This window comes from Loxodonta africana, chromosome 8 (genome assembly GCF_030014295.1).
Source record: "Loxodonta africana isolate mLoxAfr1 chromosome 8, mLoxAfr1.hap2, whole genome shotgun sequence".
NCBI classification, from domain to species: domain Eukaryota; kingdom Metazoa; phylum Chordata; class Mammalia; order Proboscidea; family Elephantidae; genus Loxodonta; species Loxodonta africana.
In genome coordinates this window covers 85,903,819-85,909,818 of record NC_087349.1, presented here as the reverse complement: position 1 = coordinate 85,909,818, position 6,000 = coordinate 85,903,819, and positions in this window count along the sequence as shown.

Below are 6,000 nucleotides of genomic sequence, written 5' to 3'. Positions count from 1 at the left end.
AGTTTGTATTGTTTTGTTTTGTTTTTTTTACCATCAAAGCCCCATATGAGCCACAAAAATATCACACAAGAACACCTGCCTGTGAAAACAAAAGCCAAATGGCACAGATGAAAGCCCTGTCTACTGGTATCACTGGCCTAGGACAGAGACCTCCTTGGCTTCTTTAGAGAGAAATACCTGCACCAACTCAGACTGGTTACTTCGCCCTCTGACTACAGGTCAGAACTTAGTTTTTCACCAGCTAGGGAAGTAGTTTCCTTCTGCACCGGGAGTTAAATTCAAGGAGAGGAGCCCAGGTTCTCCCTCATACTCTTATCTACCCCAAATCCTTTCACAAATTTACAGTAGGGTCTTTATGTTAGCACAATGGGACCCACCCTGGCCAAGATGATTGGTTCAGGATAGGGCATTATCTAAGCTGGACCAATCAGAGTCTTTTCCTGGTATTCTGAATCTGGAACTGAGAAAGATACGACGGTTTCTCCTGGGGTGGCTGAAATTGAGGATATGTAAACTCAGAAGGTATTGGTAAATGGATAGAGAAACAGAAAAATCCAGAGGGCTAATGAAACAGATGCATAAAGAGAAGTGAGAACTTAGGAGAAAGTCCTGATGGTGCTTTCAGTCCTGGGCTCCAGATGTTCTATAGGCCCCAATCCCACTCATAAGACACCCCAGTCTCCTTATAATAAATTCCTCGTTTTGTTTAAACACACTAGAAATTTCAACAACATGCAACCAAAAGAGTCCTGAGTAACATATCAGATAAAGGAGAGCCTAGTTTTACAGACCTGCCAATACAAAATCCCAACTACAAAACACAAGCATAGGAAACTACTCATGAGGCAAGGAGGTCCAAAGGGTGCCCAAAGTAGTTTCTCTGCTCTTACTGGGTATCAGGGCCTCTCCAGGACTCTGGGAATCCATTTCCCTGGATATTTATCCAAGTATGGGCAGGTTAAGATTTACATTAAGGGAGTTTGGAAGTGCCAAATTTAAACAAATCAACCTAAAGGATATGAAAATATAGGGAAGACTGGTCCACTGAACTTGACCTAGAGATTGGGGCTGGGGCATGGACAGAGATGGTACTCACTGGAAGATCCACATTGCTCTCCTGGTTGAATGCCAACATCACTGGGTACGTCTATCAGTGAATCAGAAGGACAACTCTACAGAGATCACGAGCCAAGGCATGGTATTCAAACACTGCTCTGGTCATTCGAGTCTGTGTTTATGATAGGCTATTGCCCCCAGAAGCTGGTAAGCCTCCTGGTTCATCTAAATATGCTCTAAAACCCTTATCAGCTTTGCCTATATTCTTTGTATTATGTGTCTTAGTTATCTAGTGCTGCTGTAACAGAAATACCACAAATGGATGGTGTCAACAAATGGAAGTTTATTCTCTTCCAGTCTAGTAGGCTTGAAGTCCAAATTCAGGGTGTCAGCTCCAGGGGAAGGCTTTCTCTCTCTGTCAGCTCTGGAGGAAGGTCCTTGTCATCAATCTTCCCCTGGACTAGCAGCTTCTCAGCGCAGGGACTCCCAGGTTCAAAGGACGTGCTATGCTCCCAGTGCTTCTTTCTTAGTGGTTTGAGGTCCCCATGTCTCTCTGCTTGCTTCTCTCTTTTATATCTCAAAACAGATTGGTTTAAAACACAACTTAATCTTACAGACTGAGTACTGCCTCATTAACATAACTGCCGCTAATCCTGTTTTATCACATCACAGAGATAGCATTTACAACACATAGGAAAACCACATCAGATGGCAAAATGGTGGACAATTCACACAATACTGGGAATCATGGCCTGGCCAAATCGACACATATTTTGTGGGGACACAATTCAATACATGACATTATGGGTTCTCAGTGGAGAAATATCTGATTTCTTAAATATACCTGGTAGAAAACCCAATGTAGAATTAAATCCATTAGTTATTTAATGAGAATTATATTAATATTCATTTATCTCATTTAACCTCAATTAATACAGAAAGTTTCATTCCGGTTCTTGTCTTTTAGAATCAGAAGATTGTCAGAAAATCTTCCCCTTTAATTAAATTTATATCCAAAGTCACTGTAGGTTTAAAAGTAGGCTTTCAAGTGTTCCTTCACAGGCAGCAATAGCAACTTGGCTGAAGTTTTTCTGTTTGCTTGCTTGTTTGCTTTATTTGTCAAGGAACTGGTTGAGTTCAGCCAGCAGAACTGCCATTTCTATATTTCCTGGCTGTATCATGGACACATCGCTTTGGCTGTCCAATAAAACCAGGGTTGAAGGAAAATGTAACCCCCTCCTTGGTGATGAAGTCCAGCCAGTGTGACCCAAGTGATATAGGGACCAAAAGGGTATGAGGTAACCACATGAGGTCAGATTTGGGGCAAAAGGACAGGTTGTATTGCTAAAGCCAAAGGGCTAGTGACAAAAAAGAATAAAGTCGAAGTCAGATGTGTTAGTGCAAGGATGGTCAGAGCTAGGCCAATTTCTGCTCAGAACCCAGGCAAATACATGGCTGCTGTGAGTCTTTACAGAAGTTCTTACCAACAGCATTTAATCAGTTGCCATCGAATTGATTCCTACTCATGGCAATCTCACATGTTTCAGAGTAGAGCTACGCTCCGTAGGGCTTGATTTCAGGCTACTAACTAAAAGGTTGGTAGTTCAAACCTACCAGCCTCTCCTTGGAAACCCTATGGGGCAGTTCTACTCTGTCCTTGGAACCCTATGGGGCAGTCCTACTCTGTCTTATAGGGTCACTGAGTCAGAATCAACTCGATGGCACTGGATTTGATTTTGTTTTCGTATGATCTTTTGAAAGTAAATCTCCAGGACTTTCTTCCAGGCCACCCAGGGTCTCCTACCAGCAGCATTTAGGACCACAGAAACCACGTCTCTCCTCCAAAAAGAAAAAAACAACAACCCGTTCAATATGTGCATTTCAGTTAGCAAAGCCCCCTTCCACTTCTCGGAGATGAAAGAGCATCTAAGCCAAAACAAAATTAACAATGAAGCCTATTTTTTTTTAGTTACACATTTGCCCTTAGCCTGGTATTTGAAATGGGAAAACAGTTGCCCTTGCAAACATCCTCTGCGACCCACATCGGTGTAAGTTTAAGCAACAGATTTTGTCCCCAGTGAAGGTGTGGCCAGGCTAGTGGAAGAGGGTGGCCTAAGGATTGGGCAAGGTCTTTCCTAAATTACTTGATGTTTTAAATTTTCTTTTTATTAAAACAACTCATCATTTGAAGAACACATTCTACATTTTAGAGGAGAATCCTTCAAAGCAAAGATAAAACAAGATGAAAAATCCAAGATATCAAAAGAGCTTTATAAGAAATTAAATTACACTTTATAAGAAATTAAATAGTTCTGTTCAAGTTGGAATAACAAGTGACTGCGTGCTTACTCTCAATATATCAAAAGCAAGACTGACCCCCCCCCAAAAAAATCAAATTCCAATAAACCTCTTGGTTTCTATTACCTATATATTTGTATAAAAAAGCTATGTGTTGTTTTAACTAAACATCTGGTTTTTGTCCCTCATGTATAGAATTCTGAGTTTTCTCGAAGCTTTGGCAAGAAGTACCACAACCCCCTGCCAGGCCAGTAAAAATCACACATTTTTCATGCAGGGAAAAAAATGTCAATAAAAATGAAACGTTAAAAAATTTAAAAGCCCAGCATAAGAAAACTGTGCTTGTAGGGGGGCTACTTCCTAAACAGCTTTCACAATTTCTTTTAAAAAAAATTAGAAAACACCATTACTCCATACCATTTGGAAGATCTAATGTGGATGTTGAGGGTTTGTTCAATATATTGTTCTAACATATGTCTTTTAGAAATAGGGACTTTGCCATTTAATCAACATTCTGGAATAAATCCTGCAAATTAATTTTTATAAATATTGAATGTTTATTATTGTATTGTACAAAGTGATTCTTTAAGTGACTTCAACTTGAATTGGATTTCAACTGCCTTTACTTCATGGGGGAATAATCTTCGTTTTGTGCTCGTGTCAGCACCTTCCAAGGCCCTGGCACTGTAATCTGTCCTAGTAAAAAGGAGAGAAGTAAATATAGTCCTGCTATCAAAATATGACAAGCTCATTAAAACAAACCACCCATAAATCTTGAAACAAAGGCACCACTACACAGTTTTAAAATAATTTCATCCAATTTGCATAGGGTGCAACAAAGGCAAGTATTTCTTTACCACATACAATGCTGAAATGAATTATGCGGTAATACCACCACCCACCTCTAAAGAGGGCTTGGAATTAGGTAGCAAATGGTTGCAAAATACTTTGCAAAGATGCAAGTGCAAAAGCAGACTATTATGCCCATAAATTCTTCTCTAGAGCACAAGAACTAGATTATGCTTGGGTGGAAAGGAAGAAATAAATACTGTAAAAAAGGCCAGTGCCCTGGAAGTGAACAGCTGAGATGAGGGTGAGGAAAACAGTTCTACAACGCGGTACCTCTGGGCATTAAAATTAACCGCCTGTTTGGTAGACTTTACCATTGTCTCAGGAAGCAGGGATCAATGTGTGGGGTGAGCTGCCCTTCCATCAATACTTAAATAGGAACTTGCAGCGCATAGCACAAAAACAACCTATTATTTTAAATATTCTACTAGTATCACCTACTCAATGCCTACAGCAAAAACATCCACAATGGTGGCTTAAAAAGACACTATTGCTGTTGTTAGCTGCCACTGAGTAGGCCTCCAGCTCACGGGGACCCCGTGCACAACAGAAGGAAACACTGCCCGATCCTACACCATCTCATGATCAGTGCGGGTCAGAATATGGTGATCCATAGAGTTTTCATTGACTGATTTTTGGAAGTAAATCACCTAGCTTTTGCTCCTATACATCTTAGTCTGGAAGCTCTACTGAAACCTGTTCAGCGTCATAGGAACATACAATCTCCACTGACAGACAGGGCATCAAACCCAGGTCTCCTGCCTGGGAGATGAGAATTCTACCACTGAGCCACCAATGTCCCTATACTGAAAGGATGTAAAAAAAAAAAAAAAAGGATGTAGAGATCTTAAATCAGGTGGCAGGTGAAGAGAAGTGTCAACGATCAGTGGTGCTTGCTTATTTCTCCAGCTTTTCCAGACATGAAGCAGCCCAGTATTCTGTATTTAGCCTGAGCACTTCAGTCACACTTCTCACCTTACTCTTCCTGCCTCAGAAGAACCAAAACCAAAAACCATACCAGTTGCCATTGATTTCAGCTCAAACTGGCCCTACAGGACAGAGTAGAACTGCCCCATAGGGTTTTCAAGGAGTGGCTGGTAAATTCAAACTGCTGACCTTTTGGTTAGCAGTCGAGCTCTTAGTCACTGTGCCACAATCCCTTTTTACTTAGAAGGCAGATTATAGAGTGAGAGTAAAGGGGGAGAAAAGTTCTCTGGTTCAGGAAAGAAGCAGTACCTAACAGTGTGAGTGCAGAGTTACTGGAGGCCATGGTCTTTCAGAGTGACAGAGGAAGCAACGTGAAGAGAAAAGTGGAGACACAGATGGCAAGAGAACACCACAAGATTCATTCAAGAAGAGGGGCCAAGGAAAAGACACAGAGGAAGCTTAAACTGTCAGGCCTCGGGAGTGGGAAGGTATAAACTTTGCTTTCAGTTGTGAGCATTGGGGTGAGAAAGTTCTTTTCAACCAAGAGATGGCAGGTGGCATAGCACTTGGAAATTTAACAATTCATTTCAACAAACATTTATTGAACTTTTTACAAGGTACCTCCCTAGATGCTGGGAGTCATGTCTGAGGAAGAGATTCTAAACACAATACAGAGTCTTCCCCCAAGTTCTCAGAGCATAGTAACAGAGGCAGACAGAATTAAGTCTAACTGTGGTAAATCTTGCTATAATCATTTGAAATGAGCGCTAGGAGACCCCACCGATGGCCATATCCTACACCTCAAGGGAGATACAACTTCATTCCCCAACATCATTTGCTACTCCTCAATACCTACAAACCAAGTGGCTG